Source organism: Musca autumnalis, unplaced genomic scaffold (genome assembly GCF_047663935.1).
Source record: "Musca autumnalis isolate F117 unplaced genomic scaffold, ASM4766393v1 scaffold_3, whole genome shotgun sequence".
NCBI lineage: Eukaryota > Metazoa > Arthropoda > Insecta > Diptera > Muscidae > Musca > Musca autumnalis.
In genome coordinates, this window is record NW_027411866.1 from 43,558,806 (window position 1) to 43,570,969 (window position 12,164).

The following is a 12,164-nucleotide window of genomic DNA, read 5'->3' on the forward strand; positions in this document are numbered from 1 at the left end:
ATGTAACCATCGAGGTGCTTCTTTTCCGTGGCTGCTGATTTTTCGGTGTTATTTTCCAAATTGATTACAGCTTCGGCTGGTGTACATTGTCCAAAGTCGGAAAATTGGCAAATTTGTTCTTGCTTATCTGACAGGTTCAAAACTCTAACTGGAATCAATCCATCCTCGTTGCTTTTCACCAGGGCATTCGCTATTAAGATGTTACTATTTTTGTTCTCTGCTGGTTCCACCACCCACAATTTCCCGACTCCACAATCTCCATCCATTGGTACCCATATCAATGTTTCGGCACAAGGCGGTATAATCTCTGGATGTTCCATAGTCAGACGTCTAATAGGTGTGTTTTCATCGTAACCCATATTTAATGGAATTTCCACATTGGACCATGTCATCACACGTTCTTTCATATCCAGATTAAGACCAAAGGCAATCATAAAATCTGCACCTATTATAACTTCGTCTACGACATCAGCAACTATAAACTCGTAATCGACCGATTTATTGACAATAGTTAGTCTCACGGTTATCTTTCCATGTACTGCCGCAGGCTCCCCTGTTGCTGTGCGCAGTCTGACTCCATTTAGTGGCGTTATCTTCCCCCTGGCCAGATCTGATCTGATGATGGACTTTGATGCGCCTGTATCCAAGGTCAGAATTCGCTTGTCGCCATTGATATAACCAGTTGTTGTAGGTTGTGGTTTTTCTGTTGTACTATCGCTATGGAGATTGTGGGGCCGTCGTCGATGGGAGCCAGTTCACGCCCCGTTGGACTGGCTCGATTTAGTTTAACGGTGACTCATTTGCAGAACGTTGAGCCACTCTTTTACTTTCTTTTGACGGGGATGGTGACGATGACCTCGATCGCTTGCGCTTCGCTCTACATTCACGCGCAAAATGACCCATTTTGTCGCAATTGTGACACCTACCCTTGGCCTTAGTTGGTGCTGCCGTATACCTTCCTTGTAATACCCGCTTCATTGCTGCCTCGATCTCGTTAACACGATATTTGGGTTCATCGAACTCGGTATCCAGTTTGCGGACCTTGTGAGTCTGGGGATTGGTGATTATTCTTGCCGTCTCTTGTGTAAGGGCGTACGACACGGTTTCAGCAAATGACGATTTTGGTGACGCATACGTTGCACGTTTGATCTCGGCGTCACGTATACCATTCACAAATGTTTCGATTTTCATACGGTCCAGCAATGGATGGTTTTCTCCTGGATACGTCATTAGCACCAAACGTTCTACTTCCGTTGCGAAGTCCTGTAAGGTCTCATTTGGCTTCTGTACTCTTCCCCTTAATTCCATTAGGTAGATGTTTTGCTTATGTTCGCCACCGTACTTACGTTCGAGAGCAGCCATTATATCCCCATAACTGTTTCTAGAAGCGGCGGGAATAGTCTGTATTACCTCAGCAGCACCGCCCTGCAATGCCATAAGTAGTGATACAGCCTTGTCATTGTCGTTCCAAGAATCTCTAGTAGCCACGGTCTCGAACTGTAATTTGAACACATTGAAAGAGGTTGAGCCGTCGAACACAGGAGTCTTGATTTTTAAGGTGTTATGAGTAGCTCTCACTGGGCCACCTTTGATTTCCAGTTCCGACATTTTCTTCTCCAGGTTCACAAATTTCTCGTCATGGGCCAGAAATTTCTCGTCAACAGACAGAATCTTTTTATCCAACTCTTTAATTTGCACCTCCATGTTTTCTACTCTCTTTTCAATCACTATCGTGATGTTCTCGAGTTTCTCGTTAATTTTTCTAGAATTCTCTTCCAACTCCTCTTTTAAGTTTCTTGAATTTTCTTCAAACATCCTAGAATTTTCCGCTTTCATTTCCATCATAAGTTTGGAGGTTTCTTCGCTCATTCGACAGTTTTCTGCTTTCATTTCCATCATAAGTCTGGAAGTTTCTTCATTCTTTCTAGACATCTCTTCTAACATCTTACAGTTGTCAGATTTCATTTCCAGCATCATCATAGCCAGCATTGATTTCAAATCGTCACCCGTGGCAGCTACCGATGAAACTTCCTCAACGCTGGATTCGCCCTTTGCCGATAACTCGACTTCCTCCTTACTGTCAAACTCATATTCATCGATGTTCATTCCACGGCGCTCGAACTCTTCCAACAAGCGTTTTTGTAGTTCGGCCTTGTTGCCAGTAGAACACAACTCCAACTTACTTAGCTCCTTCTTCAAGTCTTCCACTCGTAGGTCCTTAAACTTCATTGTAGGATGATCGTAATTTCACTGCTGACACCAATTGTTACGGAATTAGGTTTAACTAATCTCCGTGTAGACGTTGTTTTATTTCCCGATACGATGCACCAAATAAAACAGGGTTCGTTTCAGATTACGTTTCTACAATGCTTTATTTAATTTATCACACTTATTCGGAGCTGACTGTTATAGCTTTACTTTACTTCTTTACTAGTCGATGTTTACACTTCGGTATAAAATTCACAACTAAAACGTCATTGCCATTTCCCCTGTATTTATACCCCAAAGTCTCCCTGTTCTAGAAGTATCCACAAAATCTGGCAACATCTCGAATCTGTGCAACGAACACACAGACGCACATTCGCACTAAGCGAACAACTATACTCACATACATACATGGGGGGGGGGGGAATACAATTGGACGACAAGCACAGTAATGACGTAACTACAACAACAAACAGATGCAAGAAATAACGAAGTAACAAACTAAACAATAATTACATGATTGTGGCAAAACAAAACAGAAGCACATAAATGAAAGGTAAAGTAACATCTAGAATAATGAAGAGAGTTCTACATGGTAGTTGTTGTTGCTTAAATAAAGTAAATGCCTGCGTACATAAAACTTTACGTTACAATTCAAATTTTTAAATTAACGGAAATTAAACTAAACTAACTTAAACCTATCAGTTACATTCGTAACATTGCCTCCCGCTTACCCTTGTTCGTCCCGAATAGGCACAGTTCCCTCTCTGTGGTATGGGCATTGGTAACACACTGCCTCCCGCTTAAGCCTGATCCTCATGACCTGGCACAGTTCTCGTTCCATAGCGGGCCAACCGTTCTAGATGTACCACCTTCATCTTTGATCTAGGGCTGTCGCTCCTCTGTATGCGATACACGACGTCATTTATTTTCGTGACTACCTTGTAGGGGCCTTCCCAGTGCGTTTGTAATTTGGGGCATAGTCCTTTTTTCCGTTGTGGGTTGAACAATAGTACCAGTTGCCCTTCTTTGAACCCATCAGTATTTGCCGCTCGATCGTACCTCGCCTTCATGCGATTGCTGACCATTTTTATCCGATGGCGTACTGCATCGTGGACTTCACTGAAAGAGTTTTGACTGTTTTCATCGTTATCAATTTCGGGGTTTGGTGTGGCACCGAAGATCAAGTCACCAGGCAGCTACCGATGAAACTTCCTCAACGCTGGATTCGCCCTTTGCCGATAACTCGACTTCCTCCTTACTGTCAAACTCATATTCATCGATGTTCATTCCACGGCGCTCGAACTCTTCCAACAAGCGTTTTTGTAGTTCGGCCTTGTTGCCAGTAGAGCACAACTCCAACTTACTTAGCTCCTTCTTCAAGTCTTCCACTCGTAGGTCCTTAAACTTCATTGTAGGATGATCGTAATCCCACTTCTGACACCAATTGTTACGGAATTAGGTTTAACTAATCTCCGTGTAGACGTTGTTTTATTTCCCGATACGATTTGCACCAAATAAAACAGGGTTCGTTTCAGATTACGTTTCTACAATGCTTTATTTAATTTATCACACTTATTCGGAGCTGACTGTTATAGCTTTACTTTACTTCTTTACTAGTCGATGTTTACACTTCGGTATAAAATTCACAACTAAAACGTCATTGCCATTTCCCCTGTATTTATACCCCAAAGTCTCCCTGTTCTAGAAGTATCCACAAAATCTGGCAACATCTCGAATCTGTGCAACGAACACACAGACGCACATTCGCACTAAGCGAACAACTATACTCACATACATACATGGGGGGGGGGAATACAATTGGACGACAAGCACAGTAATGACGTAACTACAACAACAAACAGATGCAAGAAATAACGAAGTAACAAACTAAACAATAATTACATGATTGTGGCAAAACAAAACAGAAGCACATAAATGAAAGGTAAAGTAACATCTAGAATAATGAAGAGAGTTCTACATGGTAGTTGTTGTTGCTTAAATAAAGTAAAGGCCTGCGTTCATAAAACTTTACGTTACAATTCAAATTTTTAAATTAACGGAAATTAAACTAAACTAACTTAAACCTATCAGTTACATTCGTAACAATATCATTTAGGAATTGAAATCAATTATATAAATGATAAATACATATATATATTAATACATATGGGAATTTCTGAGTGAAATCCGAAACTTTTTCAAAACTGGATTTTGATTTTAATTATTTTCAGATGTTTTTTACTAATGGTTTCAGAGACGTCGGGCCTTGAAAAGGTCGAATTCTGTAAAAACTATGTGCAAAGAAATACTTATAACTTCTGTAATATTGTTCAAATAGCAAAAAATGGTATATAAAACACAGAAAAAATAGTAATTATTCGAATCTCACTATCAAATATGACTTATAATTTTTGTAATTAATCGCAGTTTAATCCAAAACCACTGTGCAATTTTTTTTTTTCTATTTTTCTATATAGCTAATAAAACAACAAAAAATACAAAAAAGAAGTTATGAGTATTTCTTTGTACATAGTTTCTATAGAATTCGATTTTTCTAGGAGAATCCCTGGAATCGTTATTCAACTAAATCTGAAAATTTATTGAAATGCATTGCTTATGAGCAGCACAAAAAAGAATGGTAATCAGAACACTGTTTGAAAAAGTGTCAAATTTCAATCAGACAACCCTACATATAAATGATATATACAAAAGGAAATGTGTAAATAGATAAACTTGTCCCAATGTTCTTCAGACCAATTTGGTCATTAATCGCTTGAAACAAATAGACCCTCATTAAACTCAATTAAATGTTTGAATGGCATCGCTAATATAGGAAGAGAAAAAAATCTTAAAAACAAATATAACTTGTCATAATCTTCCCATCTTTATTAAAAGGAAAACTTTTTTTTAATTTATTTTCATTATAAAAAGAACACGGTCCTTGAAATTAGAATATCAGTCCCCTTCATTGGCTTGGCCTTTAGCATTTACTTAAACATCCCTCCTCGAATTACTTCTTCCGTTTCCAACAGCAGAACAACACTTAGATTTCCTTTTGTTATATTATTCCTACCTAATTAAGATGGCATTTACTACATATTGAAGGATAAATTTTAGGAAATTAAGAACGAAAATATAATTCCAGTCATTTGTTGTAAAACCACCCCACTCAAACAAAACCCAAAGGCAAGGAAAGAATAAAGAAATGCGTTAACAGTTACAAACGGATTTTTACTTTAGTACCAAACAAAACAACATTTCAGTTCAGCATTGTTCAAGAATTTAATAAGACTACTTCTGTACTTCCTTCTATTTTATACCAATATAGAATGTATTCTTTCCGATTATGTTTGTTGATACATATGTACATATCGCTCATTTAATCAAAGAGTGACACATTTCAAAAAATCGAGTTTCGAGAAAAATGCGTTTTAAGTTGCGGAATGAAATTTGACTTCCCAACTTAAAAAGGTAATTACACAAAAAATAAAACAACTATTGGGATCATCTTTTGTAAAGATCTTGCCAGATATCCATGCTAAATTTCTGTGCAAGATCAAGCATGATTCGAAATGTTTTAGTGCTTCATAACCTCAATAAACTTTTTTTGTTGATTTATGCAAAACTCCTAGAAAACAAGCTGTAACTCGTTGAGTTTTAGAGATATCAACATGAAAATTTTTGGCACAAGATAAAATAGAAGTCGTAGAAAAAATAGAAATTGCTAACTCAAAAAATCCGTTTTTTGAGTTATTCCACTCTTTGAGTAAATGAGCGATATGTATGTACATATGTGATAGGATTTTGGGATATGCCTTTGAATTAATGAAGATAAAAAACAATAATAACAACAGATGTTTTACATGATGTTATTTCTGTCATTATGGGTGTGCTAGTTGTTATGTTAATCCTTTAATTGCCTAACAAATATAACTGGAGCAGTCATGGTTAGTTAGTAATCGTTCAGCTTGCTTTACAATGAACGGTTTATTAAATCGTATTTAATTTGTTGTAACTTTTGTATTTTTTGTAAGTTGACGCCTTAGTAAAGATAACAAGTTAGCATTTTTTGTCTTATTTCGGAAAATGGGTAATTTTTGTACATTAATGGAGAAAGAAATAGTAATGACTCGGAAACTTTTATCGATATAGGGTTCATTAATTCTTTGTTCAGTAGGAAGTATGACAGTCTTTAAGAAACGCTAAATCATTGTATCGAGATAAACATTTTTGTTTTCCTCGGGTACTATATTTTATTCAAAATCAAATGTTAGAAGACTAGACTTTTAAAGGCACGGAAAGGGCTGATATTTTCGGAGAAGGATAGGTGAGAGTGTCTCTTTCAGCCCATGTACAATGTACATATACCAGTGATAGGAAATTTATCCCACATTCCTCAAAAATTGAAATCGATAACAAGAAATTACTGTGTCAAAGTAGGTAATCTTCAGGAAACACAACAATTATTTTTTTATTTCTAAATCGACGCTCCGACTAGCGCTGTCTCAACATGTATTTGCCATACTTTTTTGTTTGATTGTTATTGTTGTTGTTAACCTATTCAAAATATACATGTCGAACTTTAAATTTCAATGACATTGAAACTTTGTTTATTGAAATTTGGAATTAAAATTAAAATCAAGTGGGGCTACTTGAAAATGTGAACTGCGGTTCAATTCTGTTTTTTTGAAAATGTGAAAAGAAAACTTTTATAAAGGAAATAAATGCCAAATGAAAAATATTATAAAGAAAACTAGCTGACCCGGTTCCGCGTTAATGGCCCGTCGTTTTGGATTTCCGTGTAAGGCTTAGTAATCTATCTATAATGTATCTATCTAATATTGATACCTCTAGATATTCGAACCGAATTGACGATAAATCGATGTTTTGGTATAACTCTCATGCAATGGTATCTCCAGATGTAAAATATAAAATTACTTTAATTAAAGCCTCCACCATAAGATGAAGGGTATAATTAACTTTATTATTCTGTTTGTAACACATCGGAATATTCCTCGGAGAACCTATAAAGTATATATTCGTGATCGACATAAAAAATAAGTCAATATAACGATGTCCGTCTCTCTGTTGAAATCAAGATATAGCTCGCGATATTTAACATAGAGGTTTTCAATTTGGTACAGAAGTTTTTATTTTTTCTCGTAGCATGTTTGGTATTGAAAATTGGTTATATCAGTCCACATTTTGATATAGCACCGACTGACCGCCCGATTTTCGGAAACTTCAAGGTTTTAGCCGCATTATCCTACCGAAATATCAATACTTTGGAATTTAGTCTCCCTTAGAGGCATAAATCATTTTTGCAAAGGATTATCAGCATAGGTCCACGTTTTGATAGAACTACCCTAGAAAGGTACCGGTCCAGGTTTCTAAATAGTCTTCATTGAACGGTACCTCTCGATCTTCGGTATTTTCAAGTTTTTAGCTACATTATTCATTCGAAATGACTATAATTAGTACTTAGTCTCCCTTGGGGGTATAAACCAATTCTACAGAGAATTATCGGCATATAGGACGGTACCTCCCGAGTTTCGATAATTTGGAGGTTTTAGTCTCATTATTCCACCGAAATGGCTATGGCACCCACCTATTAGCTATTTGGTGTGTTGTCTTCATTGTGGGTATAAAACATTCCCGCATAGAATATTCGGTAGAAGTTTTTTATGTAGCCTTCATTGAACGATACCTTCCGATTTTCAATATTTTCAAGGTTTTAGCGGCATTATTCAACAGAAATGGCTATATATGGTATTTAGTCTTCCTTGGAGGTATCAAATATTTTAGTAGAGAATTGTCGGTACCGATTTTTTGGGTATTTTGAATGTTTTAGCCCATTATTCAACCGGAATGGCTTAAACCTGATTTCAATATAATTTATGGTGGTGTGCATAAAAGTTGGGGCCGGTCGAACTTAACGTCGTTTTTACTTCTTGTTAACACTAAGATGTTTCATTGAACACGTTATTATTTTGCACTCCTAAACATGAAAACATCTGTGATTCATTAAAATGACTTTAAAATGCTATTGCAGTTTTAAAATAACGTCTTGATCGAGTTATTCCAAGCACTGAAGTCAATGTTCATGCCATGTTTGCTGTCTTACTTACTAAATTTATAAATCTAATCAGTACGAATAAAGCTTACAAAAATTGGACGCAATCGCGATATTCTGCTTCCAAAACACCCATTAATGGCAGAGGCCACAATCGCAATTGTATTAAGTACCAATACGTCGAATAATCTCTGATATTTACCGATTTGTTAAAACCCGTTGTTGGGGAGGTCCCCTATACCCTCCATTTTCGATATTCTACCGCCTTATGAACCTACACACAATTTCATCCAATTCGGTCTAGCCGATTCGGAAGTTTAATTTAGAAAATCATGTCAGTCTTAAAGAACCCTATATACATTTAGATAAGTTATAGATGCACCGAATTGCTGGACCATCGCTTTAGTGGCCAATGTACATTTTTTAGACGTTCTAGTTATTTAACCATCTTTGAAATTATGTTTTGCCTGATTTCTCAATCGATTTTTTGGAATTACGCTTACTAAAATTGAGGATATTACCTATAATTATACATTTTAAAAAAATTGGGCTGACCGCGATATTCCACTTCCAGGATGACCACTCAGGATCAAGACAATTATTACCATAGTATTGCAACCAATTTTTAAACAATACGTTCAAAATTATCTTTGACTAGTTGAACCGGTCCGCGTTGCTGGCCCGTTGTTTGGGTTCTCCGTGTAAACTTTAGTTATCTATCCAGCATTGATACAGCCATAATTAGGCATCCCTCTCGAAACTTCATAATATAAATCAATGTTTTGACATAAATTCCATGCAATGGTATCTCCCACATTTAAGATATAAAATCTCTTTTATTATACCCTTCACCATAAATTGACAATTTAAAGCACTTTGCTATATATTGGATTGTTAGTCTCGGTTGGGGTCGTAATTATTACTGCAGAGAATTGTCAGTATAGGTCCACGTTTTGATATAGCTCCCATAGAACGGTACCGGCTGATTTTCGCTATTTTTGAGGATTTAACATCATTATCACACCGAAATGGCTAAAATTTAGTTTTAATGTAATTTATAGAGGAGAGCATAAATATTCGTATCGACCGAAAGACACGCCTTTTTATTTGCGCTCGGTATGCAACAGTTATAGGTTCACGTTTTGATATAGCGCCCATAAAGCAGTACCTCCCGATTTTCGATAGTTTGGAGATATAGTCACTTTTGGGGGCCGTAACCAGTCTTGCAGAGAATTTTCAGTATATGTCCTCGTTTTGATATAGCTCCCATAGAAGGGTGGCGCCTGATTTTCGCTATTTTTGGTGGATTTAACCTCTGGATAGTGATATCTCAAGTTATCGGGATTTTACTGTATTCCAAATTGTGGAGTTGATCGCGCTATCCCACTTATTGTTTAGTGTTCAGCGTTTATAGCATTTTTTAGGCACGCAAAATTGTGTATATTATCTGAAATAATAAATGTTTGAACATTTTGTGATGACCGCGATATTTCACTTCCGCGAAGACCATTCAGGGTCAAGACGGTAATTACAGTAGTATTGCAAACAATCTGTAAGCAATAAGTTCAAAAATATCATGGACTTTAAAAAATTGATGGAGAACCTCCGGTCACTACACTTAGCCATATTAAAATAGCTCACGACCGCGCTATCCCACTTGTTCAATCTAGTGTTCATATAATTTTTGTGTCACCCTTACTAAAATTATGTATACTAATTGAAATAATACATTTTTGAAAACTTAGTGATGACCGCGATCATTCAGGGAAAACAATCTGTAAACAATACGTTCAAAAATATCAAAGATTTCTGATTTTCTTAAAACATTGTGGGGAGGACCACCGGTCACTATTCTTAGCAGTTAAAAACAGCTTACGACCGTTCTAATTAATTGAAATAATACATTTTTGAAAATTTTGGGATGAACGCGATATTTCACTTCCGCAACGACCATTCAGGGTCAAGACAGTAATTACCATAGCAATGCAAACAATTTGTAAACAATATATTAAAAAGTATCTTGAACTTCGCGGGACTACACTTAGCAGGATAAAAAAATAGATTACGACCTATTCTCAGACCTAAAAACTCTACATACAAAATTTCATAAGATTTCCCAATCGATTTTTCGGAATTTCTATATAGTTACACCTCATGTTATCGGGATTTTACTGTATTCCAAACTATGGCGTTGACCGCGTTATCCCACATATTGAAGCCAGTGTTATAGCGGTTTTGTAGTCACGCTTACTAAAATTAGGTATATTATCTGAAATAATAAATTTTTGAATAATTTGGGATGACCGCGATATTTCACTTCCGCGATGACCATTCAAAAAAATATACAGCCTATTTTCACCACCGGTGTTCCCAGTACATTATCTGAAATTTTCAAGAAAATCTATTCAGCCGTTTTTGAGTCTATTCGGAACATACAAACAAACAAACATACTAACATACACACATTGCCTTTTATATATTAGACTAGCTGACCCGGTCCGCGTTGCTGGCCCGTTGTTTGGGTTCTCTGTGTAAACTTTAGTTACCTGTCCAGTATTGATGTCAATGTTTTGACATAAATTCCATGTAATGGTATCTCCCAAATTTAAGATATAAAATCTCTTTTATTATACCCTTCACCATAAATGGACAGTTTAAAGCGCTTTGTGACCCACATATAATGGTCGGTGCAGGTCAATTCACATTGCTATATATTGGTTTGTTGGTCTCGGTTGGGGTCATAAATATTACTGCAGAGAATTGTCAGTATAGGTCCACGTTTTGATATACATAGCTCCCATAGAACGGTACCGGCTGATTTTCACTATTTTTTTAGGATTTAACATCATTATCACACCAAAATGGCTGTAATCTGGTTTTAATATAATTTAAAGATGAGAGCATAAATATTCGGATCGACCGAAAGACACGCCTTTTTCTTTGCGCTCGGTATGCAACAGCTATAGGTTCACGTTTTGATATATCTCCCAAAAACAGTACCTCCCGATTTTCGATAGTTCGGAGATATAGCCCCTGTTGGGGGTCGTAAACAGTCTTGCAGAAAAATTTCAGTATACGTCCTCGTTTTGATATACATAGGTCCCATAGAACGGTGGCGATTAATTTTCGCTATTTTTGGTGGATTTAACCTCATTCAGCCCGATCGAACGTAACGCCTTTTTTCTTCGCGCTCTATTTTACCACTATTGCATGGTAAAATACCCCTCAGCGAAATGTATTGTTACGGAATTAGATTTAACTAATCTCCGTGTAGACGTTGTTTTATTCCCCGGTACGATTTGTACCAAATAAAACAGGGTTCGTTTTAGATTACGTTTCTACAATGCTTTATTTACTTTATTACACTTCTTCGTAACCGACTTTAATTACTAAGCACGCAGCTTGTCTCTAGTTAGCACGCAGCTCTTATTTAACCGATCTGTTCAGTTCAATGCTTAGAACACAACTACTCCGTCATTGCCAGTTCCAATGCATTTATATCCCAAAGTCTCCCTGTTCGAGAAATATCTAGAGCATATGGCAACACCTCGAATCTGTACAACGAACACACAGACGCACATTCGCACTAAGCGAACAACCATACTCACATACATACATGGGGGATGATCAATGACGTAATTACAACAACAAATAAATGTAAGAAAAGAAGTGACAAACTAAACAATAATTACATGACTATGGCAAAACAAAATAAAAGCACATTAATGAAAGGTAAAGAACTAGAATTATGAAGATAATTCTACATGGTAGTTGTTGTTGCTTAACTAAAGTAACTGCGTAATAAAACTTTACGTTACAATTCAAATTTTTAAATTAACGGAAATTAAACTAAATTAACTTAAACCTATCAGCTACATTCGTA